This window comes from Ascaphus truei, assembly GCF_040206685.1.
Source record: "Ascaphus truei isolate aAscTru1 chromosome 12 unlocalized genomic scaffold, aAscTru1.hap1 SUPER_12_unloc_4, whole genome shotgun sequence".
Taxonomy (NCBI): Eukaryota; Metazoa; Chordata; class Amphibia; order Anura; family Ascaphidae; genus Ascaphus; species Ascaphus truei.
In genome coordinates, this window is record NW_027453840.1 from 407,413 (window position 1) to 421,233 (window position 13,821).

Below are 13,821 nucleotides of genomic sequence, written 5' to 3' on the forward strand. Positions count from 1 at the left end.
TAACCACATTCAATGTACAGTATGAAACAGATCTGAGGCAGAAAAAAAGAAAAGGTGTTAAAAGGAGTAATGGGAAAATGATCTAACTTGGATGTCAGAGATTAAAAGAGCAGAGTTGGAGGACAATTGGGGCAAGAAGAACATGGATCATTACAGGAACCTGCTCCAGTGGCGTAATCGGTTAGCGCACGGTACTTATATGTCAGTATATGCTAAGCTATGCCGAGGTTGTGAGTTCAAGCCTCACCTGAAGCAAACCCTTTTTTGTTTCATCAACCAATAGCATTGTTTGAATGTATACAATGTTAAATAAAAGGCCTATGGATGTAAATTGTAAAATGTAATCTTTTACATTAAAAACAACATTTCCGCATTTTGCTATTTGGCTTACATTGGAGCGCATGTAAAGCAGTCAAATTCAATAGGTGTCTCAATGTGGGCAAGAAGATATTGGTAATTGATGATGTATGATTTAAAAAAATAAAAAAATGAGAGCTGTCCAAGCACATTTTTCCTTTTTTCAAACCAAAATACACCAGTGGAGCCAATGCTACTCATTACTTGGGTCTAGAGGATACATATATTTCCAGATTTATATATCCTAAAAAGGCAAACTTTAATGAGCATCCTGTCAATCTGTACTATGTAAGGGTCAGCATATCCCCCCTTCTTAACCCAACTATTCACCTCTCACATTCGTATCTTGCTCATCATATGTAAACCACATGTCAACTCTCTCATAATCGGTTGTTATTACATTACCTCCACCTACCTCCTGAGAATGATTAATAAACAAATCTAAACTCAATACAAAACCCCATTAAGAGTTAAAATTCACCCTAGCAAAGCCACATTCTACCTTTCAATCAAGCTTTAAATATTTTTTAAAACACAATTTGCACCTGAATGGCGGTGGTGGAACAAAAGCTTTCTATGTTTTGCTTTTAAATCCAAACAAGTATAAATCCCTCTTAAGTGTTAATCCTCACTGTAGCACAACCCCATGCTATTTCACCAGAGTCTTCAATTGAATAAATTCTCTTATTGCTATAGGCGAGTGGATCTTGTATGTGGTAGAAACCAAGAGTGCTGAAAGAAGTTTTGCATGTACGACCACCTTTTCTTTCAGTTTTACTTGCTTTATGCTTTATGCTTTATCAGAGTGGGCAATCATAAATGACAACATTGAAGAGGAATAAAGAATCTACTTTTTTTGCCAATTACATGGCAAGCTAAAGGAAAACATGCTAAAACAACACTGAAGATTTGAGTAACACAGTTAAAGTAAATATGAAGGAACAAGGCTTGATGTTAATATTAAAGATATTTTGAATGCCTTAAGCATAGAATAAAATATTCCAACACATTTGAACTTTGCAACTAACTCAAAAAATCATGTCTTTTGATCAATTTTAAACAGAGGGTTCTCACTTGAGAAAGACCACTTTTTGATGGTTGAAACGTTGTGCATTTGATATAATAAATTCTTTAAATCCGTAGAGCCCTGAATCCTCCGTTTCTTTTGCTGACTTTGGAGTCTGTCATTCACAGGGACTCCCCTGGATCAGGAGCACCAGTAACAGCAAGTATCAGTTAGAGTTTTCAGTTTTTGGTGTGAAGCATTTATCTTGTTTTTTTTGGCTTTTGATCAATTTTGACATACAAAGGGTGGAGGGATACCAACATTGATCTCTTGGGTATCTAGAGGGAACTATCAATATGCAGACTATGGCAAAAGTATCAACAAAATAAACATGTCCAAGTATTAGGTATTCAATATTGTTAATCTGCAAGACAAAAACATACAGAACCCCTATAAGATCATATTGAACCCCCCCAAAAAATAAATCTGATTTTAATATAACATGTTCTGTCTCTGAATTTAATATCAAAGTACAAAGTACATTTGTTCTTAATGAGAATCATTCTGTTTCACAAAAGATTCCATAAAGTTTACATTTGATTAATTTCTTAATTTTCTGTAAACTTCAGGAAGTTACAGTACAATTATTACAGTACATTAATGACCATTTTTCAGTAAAATTCATGCTAAGTTGGTTATTTCTTCAACAGGTTTAGAAAGCCCTGCTTATCTTTTGTGAATGATAACAATAAAACATTACAAATGCTTTTTCATAACAAAAAGCTATTTGTGCTGAAGTGTGATAAGCAGTTGAACTATAACATTGATTATTCCCATTATATTTAAACAATATAGTTTTGGCAGAATGTAAAGAATGTACACATCTCAATACATGCAGTACTTAGCACAGTCCTTAAGAAGAATTCAAATATTATCTGTAATTATAAAGTGGAAGAATTCCCTCACTCTCACACTAAAGTGCTCATTATCCTTTGTCACCTTAAGTTATTTCTGTAGGGGTAAGCCGTTTCTCGTCTATTTTATGTTGTGCAAAGTATTGCACACAAATGACCTCTTAGCGCTATGTTGCAGCATAGAAATACTTATCAATAGAAGACAATGCATTTATTGAAATGGAGTTCTTTATTAAATGTTTTACAGCCAGCAGCACCCTAAAATGTATAACTTGGAAAATGTTTGAAGAATTCAGAGTGTTTTCTTCTTTAGTGTGCCACATATTCCAGTAAGTAAAGATTGCTTTGCCAAGCAGATACAAACAAAATGCAAAGTGCAGTGAAGTTTTTAATAACACGTTACCACTGAAAAAGTCAACGTAGTCAGCAGGATTCGAACCTGCGCGGGGAAACCCCAATGGATTTATAGTCCATCGCCTTAACCACTCAGCCATGACTACATAGCTGGTAGTACTGAATACAGTCACACAGATGGCTCTTGAGCGGATATGGGTTACACTCACTAATGAATGATGACCAATATGAACTAAATAACCATGAGAACATTTTCATAAAGAGAAATACATGACTTGTTTGTACACATTGTTTAAACAACATTATCTTTGTAAAATGTTGCTTCTATTGGGTTTTTGAACAATGACGAGAAATACTTTTTGTTAACCACATTCAATGTACAGTATGAAACAGATCTGAGGCAGAAAAAAAAGAAAAGGGGTTAAAAGGAGTAATGGGAAAATGATCTAACTTGGATGTCAGAGATTAAAAGAGCAGAGTTGGAGGGCAATTGGGGCAAGAAGAACATGGATCATTACAGGAACATGCTCCAGTGGTGTAATTGGTTAGCGCATGGTACTTATATGTCAGTATATGCTAAGCTATGCTGAGGTTGTGAGTTCAAGCCTCACCTGAAGCAAACCCTTTTTTTGTTTCATCAACCAATAGCATTGTTTGAATGTATACAATGTTAAATAAAAGGCCTATGGATGTAAATTGTAAAATGTAATCTTTTACATTAAAAACAACATTTCCGCATTTTGCTATTTGGCTTACATTGGAGCGCATGTAAAGCAGTCAAATTCAATAGGTGTCTCAATGTGGACAAGAAGATATTGGTAATTGATGATGTATGATTTAAAAAAATAAAAAAATGAGAGCTGTCCATGCACATTCTTCCTTTTTTCAAACCAAAATACACCAGTGGAGCCAATGCGACTCATTATTTGGGTCAAGAGGATACATATATTTTCAGATTCCTGTATCCTAAAAAGGCAATCTTTAATGAGCATCCTGTCTATCTGTACTAAGTAAGGGTCAGCCTATCCCCCCTTCGTAATCCAACTATTCACCTCTCACATTCGTATCTTGCTCACCATATGTAAACCACTTCTCACCTCTCTCGTAATCTGTTGTTATTACATTTCCTCCACCTACCCCCTGAGAATGATTAACAAAACAAATCTAAACTCAATACAAAACCCCATTAAGAATTAAAATTCACCCTAGCAAAGCCACATTCTACCTTTCAATCAAGCCTGAAATATTTTTTCAAACACAATTTGCACCTGAATGGCGGCGGTGGAACAAAAGCTTTCTATGTTTTGTTTTTACATCCAAACAAGTATAAATCCCTCTTAAGAGTTAATCCTCACTGTAGCACAACCCCATGCTATTTCACCAGAGTCTTCAATTGAATAAACTCTCTTATTGCAATAGGCGAGTGGATCTTGTATGTGGTAGAAACCAAGAGTGCTTAAAGAAGTTTTGCATGTACGACCACCTTTTCTTTCAGTTTTACTTGCTTTATGCTTTATGCTTTATCAGAGTGGGCAATCATACATGACAACATAGAAGAGGAATAAAGAATCTTCTTTTTTTGCCAATTGCATAGCAAGCTAAAGGAAAACATGCTAAAATCACATTGAAGATTTGAGTAACACAGTTAAAGTAAATATGAAGGAACAAGGCTTGATGTTAATATTAAAGATATTTTAAATGCCTTAAGCATAGAATAAAATATTCCAACACATTTGAACTTTGCAACTCACTCAATAAATCATGTCTTTTGATCAATTTTAAACAGAGGGTTCTCACTTGAGAAAGACCACTTTTTGATGGTTGAAACGTTGTGCATTTGATATAATAAATTCTTTAAATCCTTAGAGCCATGAACCCTCCGTTTTTTTTGCTGACTTTGGAGTCTGTCATTCACAGGGACTCCCCTGGATCAGGAGCACCAGTAACAGCAAGTATCAGTTAGAGTTTTCAGATTTTGGTGTGCAGCATTTATCTTGTTTTTTTCTGCTTTTGATCAATTTTGACATACAAAGGGTGGAGGGATACCAACATTGATCTCTTGGGTATCTAGAGGGAACTATCAATATGCAGACTATGGCAAAAGTATCAACAAAATAAACATGTCCCAGCATTAGGTATTCAATATTGTTAATCTGCAAGACAAAAACATACAGAACCCCTATAAGATCAAATTGAACCCCCCAAAAAATAAATCTGATTTTAATATAAAATGTTCTTGTTACGCCGGTGCTTCCCGCAGACCAGACCCGTCCCCTGAGCTGAAGGGCGAAGTGGTAATACACGCACCCGCAGCAAAGGGAGCGTGTCCGGAGTGTGGTATGAAGCGTTGCCAGGCCAGGTGTAGTAAGGTAGACAATACTTGCCGGTACCGGTTGTAGAGATAGAGTGAAGGATGCCTCGCCGAAGTCAGGGAGTGGAGAGCGGAGATAGGTCATTGTCCAAGCCATGTTCAAGAGGTTACCAGAGTGAGGGTTGTCCAAGGAGTACCGAGATTGAGAGCCAGAGGGGGTAGTCGTACAAGCCGCATCAGAACCTGTGAAAAAACTGAGAGAATCCAGAAGTACTTCCATACAGAGACTATGTCGAGCAAAGACTGAGTGCAGAGAGGAGCTAGATAAAGCAGGAAGGTCCAATTAGGAACGGAGGCGGGACAGGAAGAGCTACAGTGTGTCACTGCAGATTGGTGCAGGCATAACAGGCCAGGTGAGTCTTGTTGGTAACCTGAGTATGCCCGTGCAGTGTGCGGGGGCGGAGCCTGAGGTCCGGGGGACGGGAAGAAGAGTGTGCAGACTGAGCGTGCTCCGTAACTCGTGTACGCGCGTGAACCGAGCCAGTGGATGGTGCAGGTGTGCGTGCAGGTGTGCGTGCAGGGGGGCGTGGGCGCGCCCGGCACTGAGCAGAGGAATCGCCGAGGGGAGTGATCCCGCGACGGCGGCAGGGGCGAGGGGTCGTGGAGGCCGGTAAGGCAGGTTTGTTTTGTGTGTCCAGGGACTCCCTGCGGGAAGGGGGTGCTTTGTGTGTGGAGCGTGGAGAACGCCGATTCCTGACATTACCCCCCTTTTCAGGAACGGCCCCAGGACGATCCAAGAACGGTTTCTCTGGAAACTTTTTCCTGAAGGACTTAAGAAGTTTTGGGGCATGAATGTCCTTTGAAGGTACCCAGGATCTCTCTTCAGGGCCAAAGCCCTTCCATTGCACCAAGAACTGGAGCTGACCCCTGGATAGGCGAGAATCCAAAAGAGAGTGAACTTCATATTCCTCGTTATTTTGTACAGTAATGGGATCCGGTTTACGAGTCTGATCCGGAAAGAAGTGACTGGAGATAAATGGTTTTAAGAGGGACACATGAAAGACATTGGGAATCTTCATACTGGGTGGTAGTTGGAGCCGGTATGCCACGGGATTGATTTGTTCGCAAATAGGGAAGGGACCCAGGAACTTAGGTGCCAGTTTAGGAGATGGTACCTTGAGGTGGATATTCTTAGAGGAGAGCCATACCAAATCCCCTGATTTGTAACTGGGCGCCGAACGACGACGACGATCGGCCTGTAGTTTCGATCTGCGGGAGGAGTTGAGAAGGGTAGACTGAATCCTGGACCATGCGGTTTGGAGGGAAGAAATGCGTTCATCTACGGCTGGTACTCCAGAAGGGATGTTGGGGATGGGAAGACAGGGAGGATGGAACCCATAATTTATAAAGAAGGGCGACTCCCGGGTGGACTCGTTTTTGTCAGAATTTGCGGCATACTCTGCCCAAGAGAGGAGTTGAGCCCAATCATCCTGGAAATCGGATATGAAACATCTCAGGTACTTCTCCAGGGATTGATTGATTCTCTCCGTTTGTCCATTGGACTGAGGATGATAGGCGGAAGAGAAAGAAGAAGAGATGCCCAATCTCTTCGTGAAAGCTCACCAAAATTTGGATACAAACTGAGAACCTCTGTCAGAAACAATGGACGAAGGGATCCCATGAATCCGGAAAATCTGCTCCGTAAAGATATCAGCAAGGGCGGGGGAGGTGGGTAATCCTTTAAGTGGAATGAAATGGGACATCTTCGAGAACCTGTCCATGACCACCAAGATAGTGTTCATTCCTCTGGACCTGGGCAACTCCACGATGAAGTCCATCGAAATGTGGGACCAGGGGTGGTCGAGAACTGGAAGGGGTAACAGAAAACCCTGAGGCTTTTGACGGAGAGTCTTGCTTTGAGCACACGTGGGGAAGGCGCCGGTGAACTCCAGAATATCTTGAGACATCCTTGGCCACCAGAAATTCCAACGAATGAGATCAGTAGTCTTCTTAAAACCTGGATGACCTGCAGATTTAGAGGAGTGACCCCAAGACAAGACCTCTGGAACAAATTTGGAAGGTACAAAGTGTTTGTTGTCGGGAACGACCAAGTCCTTGGGAATGCGTCTCTGGGAGTGCAAAATCTTGTCAAGATTCTTGAAAGAAGACGTGGCGAGAATCCTCTCATGCGGAAGGATAGTCTCCAAAGATTCCTCTGGCCTCTCTTCAGAAGAATGTATACGGGAGAGTGCGTCTACCTTTACGTTCTTGGTCCCGGGGATATAGGAAAGGTGAAAATCGAATCGAGGAAAAAAAAGAGCCCAACGAGCCTGTCGTGGACCAAGGCGTCGAGCGTTCTCTATGTAAAGAAGGTTCTTGTGGTCCGTGAGAATAGTAAACGGCTCTTTCGACCCCTCCAGCAGGTGTCTCCACTCTTGAAGAGCCATCTTCACGGCCAGAAGTTCCCTGTTACCCACGTCATAGTTCCTCTCGGCAGACGAGAATTTTTTGGAAAAATATGAACAGGGATGTAACTTATCTTGGGGTGTGGGTCTCTGAGAAAGAACGGCACCAGCACCGCAATCAGAAGCGTCGACCTCCAGGACGAAGGGAAGTTCAATGTTGGGATGACGGAGAATAGGTGCGGATATAAAGGCTTCCTTGAGTGTCTCGAAGGTGGAGATGGCCTCGGATGACCAAGCAGAAGGATCAGCTCCTTTTTTGGTGAGCGCAGTAAGGGGTGCCACAATGGTGGAAAAACTCCTTATAAACCTACGATAATAATTAGCGAACCCTAAAAAACGTTGTATGGCCTTGAGAGAGTTGGGTCTTGGCCATTCAGTGACTGCTTGAAGTTTACCGGAATCCATCATAAAGTCCTCATCGGAAATGATGTACCCCAGGAACGGAGTAGAGGTCTGATGAAAGGTGCACTTCTCCAGTTTGGCGTACAAATGGTGTTCACTGAGACGGGAAAGGACGTAGGAGGTGTGGCGTATATGGTCCTGGAGATCTTTGGAAAAAATCAGGATATCATCCAAGTATACAATAACAAAAATATTGAGTACCTTCCGAAAGACGTCGTTGATGAAATCCTGGAAGACAGCGGGAGCATTACATAAGCCGAAAGGCATTACCAGATATTCGTAGTGTCCACTACGCGTGTTGAAGGCCGTCTTCCATTCATCCCCCTTCCTGATGCGCACCAAGTTATAGGCACCACGTAGATCCAACTTGGAAAAAATCTTGGCCCCCTGTAATTTATCGTACAGTTCGGTAATAAGGGGAAGGGGGTAACGATTTTTAATAGTTATGTGGTTTAAACCCCTGTAGTCGATGCAAGGCCTCAACGACCCGTCCTTTTTCTTGACGAAGAAAAACCCAGCCCCTGCTGGGGAATTGGAGTGATGAATAAAGCCTTTCTTGAGATTCTCCTGAATATATTCATCCATAGTGTGAGATTCTGGTAACGACAAGGGGTAGGTCTTGGACTTGGGTAGGGAGTATGGAAAATAGCTGAAGCGCTCAAATGCAGGTATATCTCAAAATGATAATAAGCCAGACCACTGTACCAGGGTACTAACAATTGATATAGTACCTATTGTGTCATATAATGGGTACTATCCTCCTGAAGACAGGTGGTGTGTGGTGCAACCTGGAACTAGGTCGATCGGACAATCGTATGTCCTGTGTGGCGGCAAGAGGTCTGACTGTACCTTATTGAAAACGTCCTGGAATTGATGGTAAACGGAAGGTAGAATAACTTTGGGAACAGAGGTATTGGCCAGCAGTTGATGAGTCTCGCCTGACCTCGGCCTCCAGGAAATGGGAGCAGAGGAAGTCCACTCAATGAGAGGATTGTTAAGCTGTAGCCAAGGAAGACCAAGGGTGATGGGTATCCCAGGAGCGTGAATGGCATCAAGAACTAAGATCTCCTTGTGCAGATGTGAGGACAGAAGCAAGGGAGCTGTCTCTAAGGAGATGTGGGCCGGGGTAAGAGGACGTCCATTGATACCGACGAGTGTGATAGGAACCTTCTTTCTCACGAGTGGTATGCGGTTTAACCTGGCGAATTCAAGATACACAAAGTTTCCACCAGCTCCTGAGTCAATGAAAGCGGCGGTAGAAGTCTTGAACTTATCGCCTGAAAGGGAGACTGGAATTGTAAGTTTCTTAGGGAGTTCACCTTTAGAAAGGGGACGTGGAGACATTACACCCAGAGAGAGCCCCTCTGTACTCACTGGGTGTTCCCGTTTCCTGGACGCAGTGGACACTCCCGAATCAGATGTTCCATGGATCCGCAGTAGAAACACAATCCCCCAGCGTGGCGGAACTGCCGTATCTGTGTGCGGATGCGTTGTACCCCCAATTGCATTGGCTCTGGCAACTCCAGTGCAGGACTAATAGGTATGGTAGCACTTGGGGGAGCAGGAATGTTGCTGGGAGTACTGGAGAACGGAACTTGAAAGTTATGGAAGCGAGTGCGCTGACGCTCAGAGCGGCGTACCTGTTTACGTTGATCCACTCGGACAGCCAAATCAATGAGGACCTCCAATTGATCTGGCCTGGATTGGCGAGAGAGTTCATCCTTGATGGGATCTGCTTCAAGAGGTTACCAGAGTGAGCGTTGTCCAAGGAGTGCCGAGATCGAGAGCCAGAGAGGGTAGTCGTACAAGCCGCATCAGAACCTGTGAAAAGACTGAGAGAATCCAGAAGTACTTCCATACAGAGATTATGTCGAGCAAAGACTGAGAGCAGAGAGGAGCTAGATAAAGCAGGAAGGTCCAATTAGGAACGGAGGTGGGACAGGAAGAGCTAACGGGAGACACTGCAGATTGGTGCAGGCATAACAGGCCAGGTGAGTCTTGTTGGTAACCTGAGTAGGGGTGTGCAGGGGCGGAGCCTGAGGTCCGGGGGACGGGAAGAAGAGTGTGCAGACTGAGCGTGCTCCGTAACTCGTGTGCGCGCGTGAACCGAGCCAGTGGATGGTGCAGGTGTGCGTGCAGGTGTGCGTGAAGGGGGCGTGGGCGCGCCCGGCACTGAGCAGAGGAATCGCCGAGGGGAGTGATCCCGCGACGGCGGCAGGGGCGAGGAGCCGTGGAGGCCGGTAAGGCAGGTTTGTTTTGTGTGTCCAGGGACTCCCTGCGGGAAGGGGGTGATTTGTGGGTGGAGCGTGGAGAACGCCGATTCCTGACAGTTCTGTCTCTGAATTTAATATCAAAGTACAAAGCACATTTGTTCTTAAAGAGAATCATTCTGTTTCACAAAAGAGTCCTTAAAGTTTACATTTGATTAATTTCTTAATTTTCTGTAAACTTCAGGAAGTTACAGTACAATTATTACAGTACATTAATGACCATTTTTCAGTAAAATTCAAGCTAAGTTGTTTATTTCTTCAACAGGTTTAGAAAGCCCTGCTTAGCTTTTGTGAATGATAACAATAAAACATTACAAATGCTTTTTCATAACAAAAAGCTATTTGTGCTGAAGTGTGATAAGCAGTTGAACTATAACATTGATTATTCCCATTATATTTAAACAATATAGTTTTGGCAGACTGTAAAGAATGTACACATCTCAATACATGCAGTACTTAGCACAGTCCTTAAGAAGAATTCAAATATTATCTGTAATTATAAAGTGGAAGAATTCCCTCACTCTCACACTAAAGTGCTCATTATCCTTGGTCACCTTAAGTTATTTCTGTAGGGGTAAGCCGTTTCTCCTCTATTTTATGTTGTGCAAAGTATTGCACACAAATGACCTCTTAGCACTATGTTGCAGCATAGAGATACTTATCAATAGAAGACAATGCATTTATTGAAATGGAGTTCTTTATTAAATGTTTTACAGCCAGCAGCACCCTAAAATGTATAACTTAGAAAATGTTTGAAGAATTCAGAGTGTTTTCTTCTTTAGTGTGCCACATATTCCAGTAAGTAAAGATTGCTTTGCCAAGCAGATACAAACAAAATGCAAAGTGCAGTGAAGTTTTTAATAACACGTTACCACTGAAAAAGTCAACGTAGTCAGCAGGATTTGAACCTGCGCGGGGAAACCCCAATGGATTTCAAGTCCATCGCCTTAACCACTCGGCCATGACTACATAGCTGGTAGTACTGAATACAGTCACACAGATAGCTCTTGAGCGGATATGGGTAACACTCACTAATGAATGATGACCAGTATGAACTAAATAACCATGAGAACATTTTCATAAAGAGAAATACATGACTTGTTTGTACACATTGTTTAAACAACATTATCTTTGCAAAATGTTGCTTCTATTGGGTTTTTGAACAATGACGAGAAATACTTTTTGTTAACAACAATCAATGTACAATATGAAAAAGATCTGAGGCAGAAAACAAGAAAAGGGGTTAAAAGGAGTAATGGGAAAATGATCTAACTTGGATGTCAGAGATTAAAAGAGCAGAGTTGGAGGGTAATTGGGGCAAGAAGAACATGGATCATTACAGGAACATGCTCCAGTGGCATAATCGGTTAGCGCACGGTACTTATATGTCAACTAAGCTATGCCGAGGTTGTGAGTTCAAACCTCACCTGAAGCAAACCCTTTTTTTGTTTCATCAACCAATAGCAGTGTTTGAATGTATACAATGTTAAATAAAAGGCCGATGGATGTAAATTGCAAAATGTAATCTTTTACATTAAAAACAAAATTTCCGCATTTTGCTATTATTTACATTGGAGTGCATGTAAAGCAGTCAAATTCAATAGGTGTCTCAATGTGGGTAAGAAGATATTGGTAATTGATGATGTATGATTTAAAAAAATAAAAAAATGAGAGCTGTCCAAGCACATTCTTCCTTTTTTCAAATCAAAATACACCAGTGGAGCCAATGCTACTCATTATTTGGGTCTAGAGGATACATATATTTCCAGATTTATATATCCTAAAAAGGCAATCTTTAATGAGCATCCTGTCTATCTGTACTAAGTAAGGGTCAGCCTATCCCCCCTTCTTAACCCAATTATTCACCTCTCACATTCGTATCTTGTTCATCATATGTAAACCACTTCTCACCTCTCTCATAATCTGTTGTTATTACATTTCCTTCACCTACCCCCTGAGAATGATTAATAAACAAATCTAAACTCAATACAAAACCCCATTAAGAGTTAAAATTCACCCTAGCAAAGTCACATTCCACCTTTCAATCAAGGGTGAAGATCATCGGGAAGCGCAAAATCATGTAAAACAGAAGAAAATTCCCTGATGGTGCAGTATTGTGATTGATATAAAAATAAATATCAAGGTGCAGTGTGCTAAATACTCACAAGTGTAGAGTGAGCAATGTTCCCATAAAGGTTTCTTTTTGAGTGGCAGCCCGTTGGACCGTCAGACAGGTAAGTGGAATAGTAAGTGCTGGAGACCTTAAATGAATAACATAAACACGGACATAGTGCAGACTGTACAAAAATCTCTTTAAAAGTAAGTGTATGTGCAATGCACTCACATGGTATAAAAAGGTAATAAGCGTTTAGATCACACAGGTCGGATCTCAGCAAAGTATAAGCTGCTCTCTTAGTCCCCCCTCTGCCTCGGCGGGCGTGCGTGTCACCGGTGCGTCTCACCCAAACCGGAAACCGGAAGTGACGTCATCTGCTTTGGGGGACTCCGATCCTGTGAGAGTTTTCTCTCGTCAGCCTCACTCTACGCGTTTCTCCGTATTGTGGTTTCTTCAGGAGTGTATGGCTGACAGGTTCTAAGAGGATTATATACGCTACGCTCGAATCCCATTGGTTTACAATTAAATATGGTAATCGTGATGCGTAATTAAAAAAGAGACTACAGATGTGAACAGACAATAGTTATAAGACTCATGTCAGACATACATGAGTCTTCCAAAAACTGATTTTAATATAATAATCTTTTAAAATTAAGTGATATACATAAAATAGTTAAAATAATTAAAATGAATCAAATTAACCGTTACAACAAGATTAACCCCTAAATAAACTTAGCTAATCACATATCTTAAAAGACACAGTAATGCAGTTTATCTAGTGGAGAAAAAGAGAGGCATGTTAGAATCATTTACAAGAAAGGTTTTATATCGAACTCAAGGTTTAAACCCTGGGGGGAAACGGTTTTAAGCTCGAACATCCAGAATGATTCCCTCTTAATTAAATTCAAGTCTCTATTGCCCCCCCTCCAATTGGGCAAAACCTGCTCTATGGCTTTAAATGAGAAGCTAGCAGGATTGGAGCTGTGTGTCAATAAAAAGTGATTTGAAACACTATGGGTTGTGAGTTTGCGTTTTATATTACCCAGATGTTCTAATATACGCGTTCTGAGCGGGCGTATGGTCTTACCAACATATTGTAAGCCACACTCACATTCCGCAAGGTAAATGACATAACTGGATCTACAGTTCAAGTGCTGTTTAATGTTATAAGATTTTTGTGTTACATTAGATTTGAAACTGTGTGCTTCTTTGGAACTATGCTGGCAGGCAGTGCACAATTTACATTCATAGAATCCTTTGGGGGGATCTAGCCACGTGTGCTTTTTGGCTTTAGTATTTCTTAGGGCACTCGGGGACAGGAAATTTTTAATATTTGGTGCTCTCCTATAAATCATTTTTACTTTGTCCGCCAAATGTTCCCCCAAAATGGGATCATTTCTAAGTATCGGCCAATGGTTGTTAAGAATTTTATTAATCTTACTGGCATCCTTATTGTATTGGGTAATAAAAGGCACTTGTATAGTGTCATTCTCTATGGCGGTCCCACAGAGTTGCAAATAAAAAACCTCATTGAACCAAAAGAAGTTCTTACTTAGGATAAACTTTATGCAGTCCACTAAAAAATCCACTTGTATTGTGGGAAATATCCCTTCTTTTTCCAAAAAA

At 41.4% G+C, this 13,821-nt stretch overlaps 4 non-coding genes across 4 annotated transcripts; 2 read left to right on the plus strand and 2 right to left on the minus strand.

Moving 5' to 3' along the window:
* Positions 1-162: 162 nt before the first annotated feature.
* Positions 163-255, plus strand: TRNAI-UAU (transfer RNA isoleucine (anticodon UAU)). The gene is given in 2 exon segments: positions 163-200; positions 220-255. It is a non-coding gene; the product is annotated as a tRNA-Ile (tRNA).
* A 2,440-nt stretch (positions 256-2,695) lies between these two features.
* TRNAY-AUA (transfer RNA tyrosine (anticodon AUA)) lies at positions 2,696-2,777 on the minus strand. Its single transcript has one exon. It is a non-coding gene; the product is annotated as a tRNA-Tyr (tRNA).
* Positions 2,778-10,966: 8,189 nt separating this feature from the next.
* TRNAS-UGA (transfer RNA serine (anticodon UGA)) lies at positions 10,967-11,048 on the minus strand. The gene has a single exon. It is a non-coding gene; the product is annotated as a tRNA-Ser (tRNA).
* A 379-nt stretch (positions 11,049-11,427) lies between these two features.
* On the plus strand, positions 11,428-11,514 carry TRNAI-UAU (transfer RNA isoleucine (anticodon UAU)). Its single transcript is given in 2 exon segments — positions 11,428-11,465; positions 11,479-11,514. It is a non-coding gene; the product is annotated as a tRNA-Ile (tRNA).
* Positions 11,515-13,821: the final 2,307 nt, after the last annotated feature.